General features: G+C 47.6%; 1 protein-coding gene across 3 annotated transcripts in view; it reads left to right on the top strand.

The window, feature by feature from the left end:
* The first annotated feature begins 8848 nt into the window (after positions 1-8848).
* The window catches only part of HCK (HCK proto-oncogene, Src family tyrosine kinase), a 35967-nt gene continuing 28128 nt past the window's right edge, over positions 8849-16687 (top strand). For 2 of the 3 annotated variants that reach the window (XM_081149889.1, XM_081149887.1), the window contains exon 1: positions 9097-9174. The gene's annotated coding sequence lies outside the window, so the exon portion shown is untranslated. Of the gene's footprint in view, positions 9175-16687 lie in introns of all 3 variants that reach the window. The other variant, XM_081149888.1, reaches the window with a different exon arrangement.

The raw sequence follows: 16687 nt of genomic DNA, 5'->3' as shown, positions 1-16687 counted from the left end.
TTCACTGTCTTCTGTGGCAGTCCTTTCCAAGAAGTGCAAGAGCTAACAACTGCCTCCTTGCCACCCCAGCTCCCCCACCCCCACTGCCGGGTCCTAGCATTGCCTTCTAGAACTCTACCCGGCACAGCTGCGCCCTCAGCCCTTGGGCGGCCTGCAGTGATGCACAGAAAATGATGCAACCTGCAAAAACTTCTCATTTCTGTCTAAAAGCAACTTGTTTAAAAAATTGTTTTTGAAGCTTGCCATGCAGACAAAGGGACAGTGCCTTTGATGTGTAAAGAAGACATTCAAATAAATAACAAAGACCCCAGCCCAATAGAAAAATAGGCAAATTATTGTACAGTACACAGAAAATACAAATGACTCTGAAACATGTGGCAAGATGTTCAGCCTCCCTCTTAATAAGAAAAATGTGAGTTAATACTACACAGAGAAACCATTTTTCAATTACTAGACTGGCAAAGTTTGGAAAGTTTGATAACTTACCATGTGGGTGTAGGTGTGAGGATACAGACACAATCACACGTTGTGGGTTGGAGGGTAAGTTGGTAAAACCCTATTTAGCAACATCTACAATATTTTAAATGCACAGACCCTTTGATCCAAGAAGTCCACTGCTAGGAATTTCTCCTACATTTATACAGTCACAAACAGAAATGGTGGACGTCACGGCTTTGTTTCTAATAGCAAGAGATTAGAAATCAACAAAATGTTCAGTGACAGGGGACTGGTTAAATAAACTGTGGCCCATGAAAAAGGTAGAATACCATGAATGAAGTAGCTCTTTATGTACTACTTGAAATTATTTCCAAGATAAAGAGAGAAAAAAAGCAAGGTGCAGAACACTGCACTTTGGATAGTGCCTTCTTTCTCTTTACAGGTGGAGGGGATGTCTTTGTATAAATGCATGGATTGTTCAGAAGGATATACAAAACGAGTGATGGTTGCTGCCTCTGAGCTGGAGGAGTGTATAGTATAATAAAGACAGAAGGAAACTTCTTTTCATAACTTGTCTTAAATGTCGTGCCATGAATATAAATCACAGAAAAGCAATTTTTAAAAAGATGCCATTGTGATATTTATTGTACTCTATAAGACCATCTGTTTTCATGTCTGTCTGACTTCCCCATCTCCACCCTAACACACACACACACACACACACACACACACACACACACACACACACCTCTTGTGAGGGAATAGGGAGAGCTGGTCCTACTCTCTGTGGAACCCAACACAGCACCCACCACAAAGCAAGTTTTCAGAAAAGTTGAACACATATTCATAATGACTATCTTGCCCACAAAGTCCCCAATTAGTCTCACCTCCTGGTATTCATGCTCTTGTGTAGACCCTTCCCACCTTGAATGGGGATGACCTGTGTAACCCATGAGATGTTTTGCCTTGCTCTCCTGGATCCCTCATTCTGGGGACAACCAGCCCCTGTGTCATGAACACAATCAGGCCGCCTTACAAGAGAGGTTCATATGGTAAGAACCTGGGGCCTCCTGCCAAAGGTCATGTGAGTGAAACCTCGGAAAGGGATCCTCCTGCCCCAGTCAATCCTTCAGATGACTGCAGACCAGGCTGACCTTGACTGCAACCTCATGAGACAGTCCAAGCCAGAACCACTGCACTAAGCTGCTCCCCGATTCTTGACCCACAGGAACTGTGTGAGATAATAACTATTTATAATGTTTTAAGCTGCTAAATTTTGGGTAATTTGTCACAGCAATGTATAACTAATATAATTGATAAATCTTTAGTAAGCATTTATTGTGTACCAGTTCTGTGAGGAATGCAAGAGACTTGTGGTCCTGCCCTCAGGGTAGCAGTCCATGTACACATTCATTCCCAGACTCATTTATTACTTCAACCAACATTTATTGAGCACTTACTATATACTTAGCCTTCTGTTGAATGCTGACTCATAGAATGTTGGCAATTAAAATATACTGTAGGATAAGAGGGAACTTTCTGGAGTGATGGGAATGTATATTTTAATGGGGTTGAAGTTACATAGATGTATAAGCATCTGTAAAAATTCAGCAAATGAATACTTAATCTTGTGCATTCTATTGTATGTAAATTTTACATTAAAATACCATAATCAAACATTGAACTCTAGTTAATAATATGTGTGCAGAAGTGATTTACTTCTAAATGTACTTTTAAAAGCTGTATTGATGAGTGGATAGGGCAGACAGTGGTAAAGAAAGTAATATGTTATTGGTAGAATGTAGGTGGTGAGGTTGGGGGTTTTGTTGTAAAAATCTTTCAATTTTGGAAATTTTCATAATAAAATGTTTGGGGGAAATGACCCTTGATAACCATATATAAAAATCCTCTCTATTATTATTATTATTATTTTAGTTACACAAATAAAAATGAATATAGTCTAATTAAAAAAAATTTTTAAAGCAAATAAAGAAAAAAATCACCATCTCTTTCTCCCTTATCATAATGTTCCTTCTTCAGTGGCGACCTCTGTTCTTGTTGGCTGTGTAGTTTCCAGACCTCTCTCTATGCATTTACATACAAATGTAGATAAATACAAAATCATGTTATTTTTACAAATGAATATAACCTCTAAACTGTTATGCACGTAGTCTTGGGGATCTCTCCATGTCAATTCATGCACATCACCTCAGTTTTAAATTGCTGAGTAAGGACGTGCCTCCTTGTTGAAGATGAAAGGCTGGGAGAGGAGGTCTTGCCCAGGAAGGACCAGTAACTTAGGACTGCGGGCATGAGAGCCCATTGTCCTAGCTCCCAGGCCTGAGTGCACCCTGCAGGAGCTTGGCCACCTCCGAATGAGGGCAGGGCTGGGACCAGGACTTTTTATTTCGGGGAATGCCCAGAGGCTAAGCAGGCCCCGCTCTGCCCTTCCCCCTTACTCCCTGCCCCCACCTGCCTGGGCTCCAGCATACCAGGACCCAAGAGGAAGTCCTCCAAGCGCTTCCTCTTTTCTTGGCCTCTGGGGACACTCTGGGGAGAGAGGGGAGTTGTGAAACCAAACTGTCCCCCGCCCTGGGGGGACTTGTCAGCTGGAGGTGGCCATGCAGCTGGGGTCAGAAAAACAACTTCACTAGCACCCCCAGCATCTCCATCTCTGCACAGTCCAACCACACCCCTGAGCGGGAGGTTAGCTGCCTTTAGGATGGCACCTGGGTAGGCAAGCTTCCAAGACACGGGCAGGCAAATCTCCCCGTCACCTAGATGGGAAAGCCCCAGCTCCTCGTCAGCTGGTCCTGCCACGCCAGCCTCATCTTCCTCTTGTCTGTGTCCTGGCTTTAGGCACCAACCACACAGAAGTGTGGGCTCATCAGACAGGCCAGCTGTTCCTCCCTCAAGACTTTGTCAAGCTCTCCCTTCTGTTTGGAATGCCCTTGGCAATGATCTTCTACTAGCATCCTTTAAACTTCAACTGATCACCTCTTTCAAGGAGTCCTCCTTGACGCACTCCCGGCTGGACCAGTGTCCCCCCTTCGTGTCCCTCCTACAATATCATGGGCCTCTCTCTACCACAGCATTTTCCACTCTGTATCTAAGTTGTTGGTTTAAGGTTTTGTCTCCTTAATTGGATTGGACATTGCTTGAAGGTCAAGAGTATCTTGTCTGTTTTGTGTGCATGTGTGCTCGCAGCCCCTAGAAGAGATGCACGTAGTAAGCCCTTAATAAATATTAATAGAATTAACCAAAGAATGAAGGGTTTGGCTCTCAGCACTGTCATTCACTGGCTGTTCATAAGCCTTGAGCTTCAGTTCCTTCTTCTGTAGAGTGGCCACGTGAATAGTGCTCACATGGAACTCAGAAAATGTATGAAGAGAGAGACAATAAACAGAAAAACATAAATATGTCCTGTGGTGCATGGTGGTGACAATTCTCTGGAGAAAAGTAATGCAGGGGGGAGGAGCTTTTTTTTTTTTAATATATCTTTATTGATTTCAGAGAGGAAGGGTGAGGGGGAGAGAGAGAGAGAGAAACATCAATGATGAGAGTCATTGACCGGCTGCCTCCTGCACGCCCCCGACTGGGGATCGAGCCCACAACCCAGGCACGTGCCCTGACCAGGAATCGAACCTCGATCCCCTGGATCCTAGGTCGATGCTGGAGGAGCTTTTTAAGAAGCCGGGTCCAGGACCTGCTGCGGGCTGTTGGGATTGTCTCAAGGGCTGGTCTCTTCAGGTTTTCATTTGCCTCTCAGAAGATGAGGGCAGCGGTGACCTCCGCCTGGGAGGGTGTAGCTGTGAAACGAGCACTGGCCACTTTGCAAATGCAAAGGGAAATGGCTGAGCCCTGGAATGATGCTGTGGCTCTTCCCTATCACCGCCCTGTTTTGAATATAGAACAATCAACAGTGGTCCCAAAGAACTTGAAATATGAGATGCAAATGCCCCTGAAAATAGGAAAATGTATTTTTGAAAGAGCCAGCATCTGATCCACTGTAAAGTGAGGCCTGCATTGCTTCCCAGCTCCTGCCCACCCTCCAGGACTGAGCCCTGTGTCCTGCCCTCTAGTAAGCGTCTCTCTCTCTCTGCTCCTCAGCGTCCAGAGCACACTTCCTGAATCTGTGCAGTCATTACACGCATAGCCTTTGGAGACGCACTGGAGCCCACAGGCATGGGTTTGAATCCCAGCTCTGCCGCTTGCTGGCTGTGTGACCTTGGGCAAGTAAGTGTCTTTACCTCTCCACGCCATCCATTTATAGTCATCCCTGTCTCAAAGAGATTAAATGAGTTGATGTGAGGGCACAATAAGAGCTTTCTGTGCAATAGTTCAGTGAGCTGGTGAGGTGTTTTCATTGTGCAAATGAGAAAACAGCCACAGCTAGTGAGAGGCAGGCAGTCCAGCCTTAACACCTTTGCTTCCATTGTTTCCGTTGTTTCTCCAGCCCTGAGCCACTGTCAAGTGCACACCCAGAACTCTAAAAATCCTACCCAGCCTCAATTCTATCTCGTCCATGAAGTCTCTGATTTTTTACAATTGACTTTATTTTTGAATAGTTAATATATCCAGGTGGCTCAAAGTTCAAGAGTACAAAGGGCGTGCGACAACCAATAAGCCTCCCTCCCTCCTGCCATCCAGCTACCCAGTCCCCCTCCATTGGGACCACTTCAGCGGAGACCGCTCTGTGTGCCCCCCTGACTCGGACCAGGCATGTGCTGGTAAATTCCCACACGTGTGTGCTCTTCTTGTACGCAAGTGGTAAAGTACACTAGATGCCATTGTGTGCCTGCCCCACCTCCACTTACCACCTTGTCCCCTATTAGTACATAGGGAGTTTATTCTTTAAAAAAAACCACAACACATTTTTATTGAATTATAATTTACATAGCATACCTTCATCATTTAAAATGTACAATTCAGTGGCTTTTAGTATATTCACAGAGGTGTACAACATTACCACAACCAATTTTAGGACATTTTTATTACCACCACCCCAAATTCCATACCCATTAATAGCGACTTTGTATGTCTTCCCAAACCCCAGCCCTAGGAAACCACAATTCTACTTTCTGTTTCTGTAGACTTTCCTATTTGGGACATTTCATATCAATGAATCATACAATATGTGATCTTTTGTGACTGGCTTCTTTCATTTAACATAACATTTTTAATGTTCATCTATGTTGTAGCATGAGTCAGTACTTCATAACTCTTTATTGCCCAATAATATTTCATTGTATGGATAGACCTTGCTTTACTAACTCATTGATGGACACTGGGATTGTTTCTATTCTTTGGTTATCAATAAATAATGCTGCTATGAAATTTTCACATAAAAATTTTTGTGCAGATGAATTTTTTCAGTTCTTTTGGGTACATACCTGGGAGTGGATTGTATGATAACTGTATGTTTAACCTTTTGAGGAACTGCCAAACTTTTCCAAAGGGGCTACACTATTTTACATTCCCACCAGCAGTGTATGAAGGTTTTAATTTCTTCATATTCTCATCAACATTTGTTATTGTCTGTCTTTTTATTATTACTGATTTTGAAAGAGAGAGAGAGAGAAAAAAAGAGAGAGAGTGAGAGAAACATTGATTAGTTGTTCTAGGGACAATGCCCTAACCCACTGAGCTACCGGCAAGGGCTGTCTTTTTTATTATAGCCATTCTAAGAGATGTGAAGTAGCATCTCATTGTGACTTTAATTTGTATTTCCCTAATGACTAATAATTAAGCATCTTTTCATGTGTTTATAGCTATTTGTATAGCTTCTTTGGAGAAATGTCTATTCAGGTATTTTTCCCACTTTTCAATTATGTTGTCTATTTATTATTGAATTATGTTACTTATATATTCTGGATACCAGCCCCTTATCAGATCTTTGATTTGCAAATATTTTCTCTCATTCTGTGGGTCATCTTTTCATTTTTTGAAATTCAATTGGCCATAAATGTGAGGATTAATTTCTGAACTCTCAATTCTCTTCCATTGATCTATATGTTTATCCTATGCCAGTACCACACTGTCTTGATGACTGCAGCTTTAAAGTAAGTTTTTTTCTTTATTGTTGCAAGTATTACAAAGCCCCTCTTCCTCTCCCATTGACCCCCTCTACCCTGCTCCTGCGCCCTCCCCAGGCTAAAGTAAGTTTTGAAATGAGGAAGTGTAAGTCCTTCAACTTTATTTTACTTTTTCAAGGTTGTCTTGGCTGTTTGGGTTCCTTGCATTTCCATATGAATTTTAGGATAAGCTCATCTATTTTAAAAAAAAAGAGAGAGAGAGAGATCTGGGGTTCTGATAGGGATTATTCTCTCTATCAGTTTGGAGAGTATCTTCATCTCAACAATGTGAAGTCTAAGTCTTCCAATCCATGAAGGGATGTCTTTACCATGAGACGCCTTTCCTATCCCATGAGATGACTTTATTAGGTCTTCTTTTCTTTCAAGAATGTTTTTTAGTTTTCAGAGTACCTTGCATTTCTTTTTTGTTAAATTTACTCTCAAGTATTTTATTCTTTTTGATGAAATTGTAAATTTGTTTTTTTAACTTTATTTTAAGATTGTTCATTAGTAGTGTCTAGAAATACAATTAGTTTTTATACATCTTTGTATTTTTTGATAAGTGCTTGGTATCCCATTATTGTATTACCGTTATTTTCCCAATCCCCAAGTGGTGGATAGGTTATTTCCAGTCCTTTCCTAGTAAAATCAGTGCTGCAATGACTCTCCTTGTACATACTCATGAAGACTTGGGCATTCAGATCTTGTCTCTTTCTCTCTGAGCTCCTACAATCGTCAGTTGCCACCATCCCAGCTGATGCCACCATCATCTTGCCCTTGGATGACTGCCTGGGTCTGTTCACTGGGTTCCCTGTTTCCCCCTGGCCCCTCTAACCCATTCTCCACCCAGCCGAGATCCCACTGACTCACTGAGGTAAACACTATTGTTATTCCCATTTGACAGATGAGGAAACTGAGGTCAGAGAGGTGACGTGATTTGTGCTGTATCCCTCAGTTGACACATGATAGCGCCAGGGTTTGAACCCTAGTTTGACTCCAAAGATGCAGCATTTAGCACCACTTCTTGTGATCAACTATATTCTCCATGACAATGAATGAATGAATGAGTGAGCAGGCAAATGTTTGCTCCTCAAATACTGGTAAGGCGGTGTCTTAGGATAAAATTTGTAATTGTATAAATAGTCTCTGATGCTAATATATGGTGGCAGTTACACAGGGGTATACATTTGCCAAAACATATCAAGCTGAATATTTCTAATGATGCGTTTTATTTATAAAAGCATTCCAGAGTAAAGTTGTCAGGAGCTTTGGGAACATGTAAAGGATTTATATTGCAGCATTACTTTAATAAAAAATAAACAAGGCGCGGTGGGCTGTTAACAAAAGAATGTTTCAGCTATCTATGGCCCTTTGCCAACACAATGGCAAACTTGTGGAAAAAGATACAGCCGATGCTGACGACGACGCTCTCTTGTCCCCAGAACCTGCATCTCTCTTCCTGGAGGCCCGGCTTCCCCCCCCACCTCAGTTTTCGACGTCCTCTGACCTGCGGAGAAACCGGCCGGGAGCGAGCCAGGGCGGCTCCTGCGGCCGAGGCCCCCCTCGCAGGGCGTTTGAATAGCCCGGGTCCAGTGCAGCAGAAACCCAAGGGCCTGGAGGTTCGGGACTCGGCTGGGGGCGCCGGGCTAGAAGGACGGCATGGGGACGGCGGGGGACACGGCTCAGAGAGCTGGGGAAGGGGCGACTGGAAGCCTTCAGAGTGGGGTTAGAACCCAGGATCCCTGGAGAACAGGGCTGGAGTCTGCAGATGGACCGGATTCGGATCCTGGAGGGCGGATTCAGATCCTTTGGGAGCAAGGCTGGGATCACTTAGCAGTGGGCCTAGAATTCCAGGGTTAGGGTTATAAATAGATATATTTTAAATTTATTGCTGACAGTGTTACAGATGTCCCTGGGCTAGGATCCTTGGGTTGGCTGAATTAGAATCCCCGGGGCAGGGTTAGAAACCTTTGGTAGGCGAGGTTAAAGATCCTTCAGACGTGGGATTCAAAACCGTCCAGGGCAGAGCCAGGATTTGGGGAGGAAGAGACCGGTGGGCGTGTGAAGGTTCTTGGGGGGCGGGTTAAAATCCTGGGGGCGGGGTTTAATCCCTTCAGGACAAGGTAGTTTGTCGGGAGGCGGAATTAGAATTCATTGGGGGAGGTGTTAGGATAGTTGGGGGAGGGCGACGGGCTCGGGACCTTTGGGGGAGAGATTAGAATTCTTGGGGGCGGGGTTATTGTCCGTCGGGGGCCAGGCTAGAATCCTTGAGGGTGGGGTTAGAAACCTGGGGGGGCAACAAACCCTTAGGCGGCGGGATCAGGGTCCTGGGAGGTGGGCGTGTCGATTAGGGCCCCTGGGTGGGGCCCGGATCTCTCGGGGGCGGGGTTAGGGCGATTCGGGGCGGGGTTGGCATCGCCCGCGGCGCGGCCGCACCGCTCAGATGGCCCGTGCGCGCCACCGCGTCCCCGGTTCTAGCCCCGGCAGACCGCCCCGGCCGAGAGGCTAGTGCAGGGGGACCCGCAGGGCCGCCCCTCCTCTTCTTCAGAGTCAGCCCGTTTCCTTCGGGTACAGACCCCGGGACCCCGGGGGCTGCTGAACTGGGGGGACGCCCGAGCTGCGAGGATCCGGGCTGCCCGCAGGACGAGCAGCGGGCGCCCAGGTGAGTGCCGCGGGGCCCGGGGACACCGCCAGTGCGGTGGGGCTGCGGAGGGAGCCCGGGTGGTGGGCGGGGCAGGCGGCGGGGCAGCGGGAAGGGACCGTCGGGGGGCGGCGGAGGGGCCGTGGGCGGAGGGGCAGACCCGGGAGCCGGCACCCAGCTGGGGGGCGGAACGGCTCAGCCGCCACCCGGGGAAAGTCGGGGCGGAGGGGGAGCTCGGGCCCCGAGCGCCTTTACGCTGGAGCTGCCACTTCTCTCGGCCGTCCAGGTTCCCCTTCTGCAAAAGAAAAAAAAAAGAAAACGAGAAGGAAGGAATGGGGCTGCGCGAAGCCCGGGGGGGAAGCCCTCACGGTTCCCCGTGGGGGTGGGTGGCGGGTCACGGCGCGCTGGCCGCGGTGGTGGGGAAGGGGGCAGCTGGTCATGGGCGTGACGTGCGAGCCACACCCAGGCGGGGCTGCAGCTGGGAGCCCTCCCTGCGCTCCCCCCTCCTCTCCGGGCCCTGGGCCCTCCCCGTCGAGGTCAAACCCCCAGCCTCACAGACTGACCGCAGGGTGTCAGCCTCTTAGCTCTCCGCCTTGCTGAGTGTGACCGGCCCTCATCTCTGAACCCCACTTTCTCCATCTGTCAAGTGGGGCTCGTCATTCCTTTTCCCGAGGCTGCAGTGAGCTGGAGTGTGGGGGGTCCTGCAGGTGAGGACAGTGTAGTGTCCCGGTTAAGGAAGGGGGCCCCTGGGAGCAACCTGCCCCTGGGACTTTGGGCGGGGGATTTGGCCTTTCATGGCCTCCATTTCTGAGCTATAGGATGGGGACAATAATAATATTGTCCCCGTAACTCGCCACGGGGTTGTTTGGAAGATGAGATGGAGCTGCTGCAGGAGAGCCCTTAGGGCACCGTCCCACAGGTGTGCGTGCTTCGCGCGTGTTACCTGCTGCCGCAGCTACTAGGCCTAGCCCGGGGTTCTCAGCTTCGGCGGCACATCAGAATCAGCTGGAAGGCTTCTCAAAGCGTAGAGTTCTGGGCCCTGACCCCAGAGTTTCTGATTCAGTAGTTCTGGAGCAGGACCCTGAGAATTTGCATTTCTAATATGTTCCCTGGGGAGGCCGGTGCTGCTGGTCCAGAGACTGTGCTTTGAGAACCAGCACGGAGAAAGGCCTCAGTAAATATCAGTTCCCTTATCTCATGGCTTTCTCGTCACTGTCCTTGTCAGGGAGCGGCTCAGGGGTTAAATACAGAAAAAGTGAAAAGAATAGTATGTTAAATATCCCAGGGACCCACCACCCAGGATTACCAAATGTTAGCGTTTTGTCATGTTTGCTTCAGATTAAAAAATAAAATAAAATTTCTAAAAGTAAGAGAGAAAATTGAAGCGTCCCCACCTTGTATCCCTCTCATTCTGTTTCTCTCCCTCCCTAGAGGAAACCACTGTCATGAATTAGTCCTTCCAGCCTATGCCTTTATAACTGTATTGCATAAACATGATGCATAAATAATACATTGAATTGTTTTCTGTAGTTTAAAGATCTGCATAAATGCTATCTAACTGTGAGATTCTTCTGCAATTTCCTTCCCCCCACATACACACCTTCTTATCATGAAGTGTCAGGGTCTAGGCAGGATGAGAGACAGAGGTCTAGTTCATTCCTTCTGAGTGTCTCGGCAAGTGCCCACCCTACCTTATTTCTCTTTCCCCTGCTGAGGAACATTCGGGTTGTTTCAGGTGTTCACTACGACAAACCATACTGCTGGGACCATCCTGGATGTGTGGCCTTCGGCATGTGGGCAGGTATTTCTTCAGGGAAATGCCAAGACAATGGATGGCTCTCCAGAAGGGGCTCTCTGGCCTCTCCTTTTGTGGAAGAGAAGGACATAGGCCTGGAAGGGTCACTCAGGGAGTCTGGGGCAGAGAAGAGAGAGGACTCCAGCTCTGCTGACCTCCCAGCTCTCTCTAGGCCCAGGGCCGCTGTCCCAAGTCCCCTGTCCTCTGCTGCAGGAGGACAAAGGTGCCTCCTTCTGCCTCCTTCACTTGTGCCTGACACTTAGTAGACACTCAGACCATGGAAGCATAATTTTAAAAATCTGGATAACAAACATTTTAGTTTATTTTTATATTGTCTTTTCTGCGCACTTTTTATTTAACATAATTAGTAAAATGCTGCATATACAATTTTTATCTTACTTATTCACTTAGCATTACACTGTAAGCATATTTCCGTGTCATTAAAACATCCTTGAATTTTTTAGGGCTGCATAATATTCCACTGTTTGGATGTACCATATTTTGCTTAACCATCCTAGCAAAGCACTTTTGTGTAGTGATATTTTTTAGGTGAAATTTATATAACATAAAATTAACTATTTTAAAGTGAACAAGTCAGTGGCATTTAGTATATTCGCAGTGCTGTGCAACCACCACCTTTATGTAGTTCCAAAACATTTTCATCCCCCCAAAGGAAACCCCATACCCATTAAGCAGTTATTCCCATGCCTTCCAGGCCCAGCCCTTGGCAACCACCAACCTGCTTTTGGTATCTAGGCTTACTTTCCTTTGGACACTTCATATATCAGAATTATACAATATGTGACCTTTGGTGTCTGCCTCTTTCACTTAGCATAATGTTTCAAAGTTCATCCACCTTGTAGCATGTATCAGTGCTTCATTCCGTGTTATGGCTGAATAATACTTTGTTGTACGTGTACACCACGCTTTGTTTATCCGCTCATCTGCAGATGGAAATTTGGGTTGTTTCCACCTTTTGGCTATTGTGAATAATGCTGCTGTGCACACGCATGTATTTGTTTGCGCACCAGTTTTCAATTCCCTTGGGTAGATACCTAGGACTGGACTTGCTGCGGCCTATAGTAATTCCATGTTTAACTTTCTGAGGAATTGCCAAATTGTTTCCCACCATTTTACAGTCCCATCAGCAATGTACAAGGGTCTCAATTTCTCTACATCTTCGCCAACACTCACTCTTTAAAAAAAAAACCAAAACATTATTATTATAAGTATCCTAGTGGTGTGGGAAGCATAAATCTTAATCTCACCCCAACCAGGCTGCTGTCTGGGGCCCTTACCCCAGAGGTAGAAGAGAAAGTTATTTGTATTCAGGGGACTGGCCAGGGCTTGGACTTTAAACTCTTCTAGAAAGTGAGTCCCACCAGGGCACAGGCGTGCTGTCTCCTGAACCACTGTATCTTTAACACTTGACACTGGCACATAGTAGGGCCTCAAAAATACAGAACGTAAGACTGTTGAACAACCTCTGAGACATTTCAGCACATAGGTATGTTTCAGTTGGCTCTACCCAGTGATTCTTTTTAATTAGTTGCTAACATTTAAAGTTGAGACAGCACACAAGTCTAGATTTCTGTCTCTTCTTGAAAACCTGGAAGAGTTAGCCGTCCTGGGACTAAGACCTCTGTCTCCCATGCTTCTCTGCTATTCGCTCATGGCAGCACTGGCGAAGCTGAGTAGGGGCTGCCCTGTACACTGCCCTGAGCTGTCCGGTTTGCACCACCCTTTCTGGGACCACTTTCCTCCTGTGGATGGCCCTGTGGGCTCCTACAGACATTTGAGTTTTCAAGCTCTGCCCTCCAGTCATGCCAAGGCTTCCCTTTTTATGGAAAAGGAATGTCAGGCCCAGAGAGGGTAAGTAACTGTTCCAAAGCCACACAGCTGGTTAGTGGTACAGTCTCTCTTAGCCTCCATCTTTCTCAACAAATCCCCACAGCACTTTGATCTTCACGCCATTTCTCCAGTTTCCTCCACCCCAGGGACTGGGAGTTTCAGTGTACTTTCAGAGGCATGGGTAATGATGCAGAAAAAACCCTTGCTTGGATGTACAATGTGTCTTTCTTTTTGGCCAGTGTTGGTGGCCACACATGCTGCGCCCTCTGCATGTCACTGCACCCTCTGGGTGGCTCTTGCATCCCTAATTCTGCCCTGAGACACCCGCCCGAGCTCCCGCCATCACCCTGAGATCCTTTAGCCCAGGAGACTTAGGTGCAAACAAGAGAATAGGAGACCCTCCCTCATCACTACCAGAAAACTGAAGGACAGTAACAGAGCACAGAAGACCTGAGTTCGAGTGCCGACATTGCCTCTTATCAGTTGTGACGCTTTGGGCTAATTCCTTCCCTCCCTGAGTCTCAGTTTTCTCACCTGCCAAGTGGAAATAGAAGGGTTCTACTTCACAATTCATGCAGTACAGTTTTTGATGTTAACACACAAAAAAATACTCCATATTTCCCACGGCTATATATGTCTAAGCTTGAGTTTCCCTAGAAGCAGACCCTAGAAAAGACTTCCAATGCATTTACTATTTAATTTGGGAACTGATCCCAGAAAACCCTAGTAGAGGAGTGGGGAAGGGAGACAGAGAGAGAAGGAGCCTATAGAGGTTTGTCATCAGGACAGTCACCCCTGAGGGCACCTGAAGCTCAGTTCCGCTAGGAGCCCTGGGAGGCTGAACCCGCTCCAGAGGTGAGGGAACTGCCCGTCAGTCACTGGCCGAGGGCTTCTCCTGGGGGCAGGGGGTGATGTTTCTCGAGAACTTCAGCTTGCCAAGCTCGTGGGCAGAGAAGTACCAGTGGCCACAGAGAAACCACCTGGGCAAAGAGATGCAGGCACAGCAGGTGGAAGTCCAGTGAGGGTGGTCCAGAATGGTAAAGGGCAGAGTGATGGGGCAGGCCACCGACAGCATCTGCGTCAATACACGGGTGTGGAGGGCGGAGGCAGAGGCTACCTGGAGGGGGGAGGGGGGCCGTGGGGGCCTGGACATGGAGGAATCCAGGGCGCCTTAGATTTGTCTGTAATGTTATTTTTTAACAAGGATGATGAACTGTTTTACTAGGTGATGAAAGCTCATTTTAAAAACAATGCATACCCTTCAAACAATAAAATAAACAGGCTTTACTACTTTTCAACTATTAAAAAGTAACTGGCCTGGCCGGTATGGCTCAGAGGTTGAGCATCGACCCATGAACCTGGAGGTCACGGTTCGATTCCCGGTCAGGGCACAAGCCGGGGGTTGCGGGCTCGATCTGCAGTAGGGGGCGTGCAGGAGGCAGCCGATTGATGATTTTTCTCTCATCATTGCTGTTTCTCTCTCTCTGTCCCTCTTCCTTCCTCTCTCTGAAATCAATAAAAACATGTTGTTGTTTTTTTAAAAAAAGTAACTGTAAAAGGGTCAGAGAATGCGCTATTATAGCTTTGAGGTTTCCACTTGTGGAGGACACTTTGAGGGCCGCTGACCTTGGAACGTGGTGGAAAGTTGCCCTTGGGGCAAATTGGCCACCACGTCCTGTCTGAAGGGGACAACCTCCACTCAGATTCAGTGAGGGAAAGATTGTTCCTCTCCAGGGATGAACAAACACAGACAGCTGTTCTCAGTTTAAACACACATTCATAACTATTGTTTAGACAGGGAAAACTGGGGCACCCAGGAAGCTAAAGGGGGGACTTCATTTAATTATTCAAGAATTTATTGGGCACTGACTGTGCCCTGGTATGACCGTATCCCAGAAGGACTGGGATCTCACATTCTATGGGGAGAAGGGTGATAAATCTATAGATAATATATTAGGTGCTTTAGTTCAGGCCCTTTGAGAGGCAGACTCTCAGGGATATTAAATATACAAGAAATTTCCTAGAGGGGATGCCTGTGGAGAAACGAGGAGAGGCTAGGAGAGCCAGCAGAGGGCAAGCATGTTAGATCCAGATGAAGAAGGCGGAGGGGAGGAAGGGGCGGGTGAAGTGTCTTAGGCTGCGGTGCAGTTCTTCGGGAAGCTTGAGAAGGCTGTCAAGGAGCCCTTAGCCAAAGTCTTCCCTCAGAGGTCCCCCTGGCCCGGTCATTGGCTGGGAGCAGCCCATGGTGACGGATGGACTTCAAATCACAGCCGCTGGGGCCATCGGTCAATTCGCTCTCCGCAGGCGAGACCCGAGAGCCCGTCCTGGCTGTGGCCACATTGGTGGCGGTCACAGCTGTGAAGGATGCAGCGGGCAGGGGGCTAGGAAGGGATGGAGGCCGGGGGCGGGTACCCCTGTGTTAGCCAGGCTGGTGAGGGAAGACCCCTCTGCGAAAGCGGGATCCCTGAAGAGGCCTGGGTGAAGTGGAAAGGCCTCCTGGGTGAAGAACACTCCAGAAGGCAGCAAGCGTGGCCCTGAGGTTGGTGAGCTAAGGAATGGCAGGAGGCCAGCGTGGCTGGGATGGGAAAGTCAAGGGAGGCAGGACTGGGAGGCTGAGCCTTGTCAGCCCCCCAGGGAACTTGGGCTTTTATTCCAAGTGAGATGGGAGCCCCAGGCGGTTTTGAGCAGAGCAGGCATGTGGCCTGGTTTATATTCTAAAGGCTTTCTCGCTTACCTGTCAAAGGCAGAATGAGGATTCCAACCCGAGTCTTTCTGACTTCAAATCCCATTCTGTATTGTTTCCCAAACTTCCCCGTCCCCCCCCCCGCCCCCCCCTCGCCCCCCCCCCCCCCCCCCCCCCCCCCCGCCTACCTGACAGATAAAATTGTTCTCGGAGATTTACAACTGTCCTTGAATTCTGGAGTTGGCCAGGTGACCCGGCGGTAATATTGAACATGCTAAGAATTTGCTACATGTTTGAAACAAGTAGTTGGTTACTGTTTTCTATCAAAGAGATAGTTAAGTTAAAACATAATTTTCACATATCTGTATTATGGAAAACATTTAAACGCCAGTTATCAATACTTTTGTGCTAATTTCCTATTTGAAATATAGTTCTAGCTCCAAAACAAAACAGAAACAAGTAGCTGAAACACAGGCATCTCAGAGCTAAGCCTCCAGCGGAGTCAGGCAAGTGACCAAAGGTCCCGAGTTCCTCTTCAGTGTGTTGCTCTGTCACTTGCTATTGTGACACACAGTAAGACAGCACTTGCCCACTCTGGGGCTGCTGCTCTCACCTGTGTAAAGAAGGTCTCTCCAACCCCTTCCTGTTGCAAAGTCAAAGTTTTGAGCTCTTTGATCAGAAAGAAGCTGAGGGTCAGAAAAGGGGAGAGATGAGGAGGTCAGGGGTGACCCCAAATGTCCTTTAGGGACAACAGTCACTTGGGGGTTTAGGTGGTTCATTCAGAAGACAGGGAACACGAAGAGAGGGAGCTATAGGACTCTGCACCCCTGGAAACTTCTCAGAGAATTGGCCCTTGATGGGGGAAGACTTTCCTCCCACACCCAAGGCTGAGCTGTACCGAGAAGAGAAAGTTCCTCTAACCGGACAGCTTTGAGCCCTGGCAGTCTGCCTCCCTGAGCTTCCTGCTTGGGTTCCTCATCCCGCCTCCCCCAGCCCCCCCGCAGCCTCTGAGCCTGACCCCAGCCGAGGATGAGAGGCAGGAGGACTGGGTTCTCATTCTACCTGCCACTGACCACCTGGGAGCTCTCTCTGCCATAGGCCTCCATTTCCCCATCTGAAAAATGGGCTCATAATTCTGGTCGTCCTGACTTCAACCAAGTATGGCAAGGCTTATAGAGGATCGAACATAATACATTCACTCCACA

This window comes from Miniopterus schreibersii (assembly GCF_964146895.1).
Source record: "Miniopterus schreibersii genome assembly, chromosome: 10".
Classification (NCBI taxonomy): Eukaryota; Metazoa; Chordata; class Mammalia; order Chiroptera; family Miniopteridae; genus Miniopterus; species Miniopterus schreibersii.
Note: the sequence above shows the minus strand (reverse complement) of the source record. Positions and strands in the feature narration are given on the sequence as shown.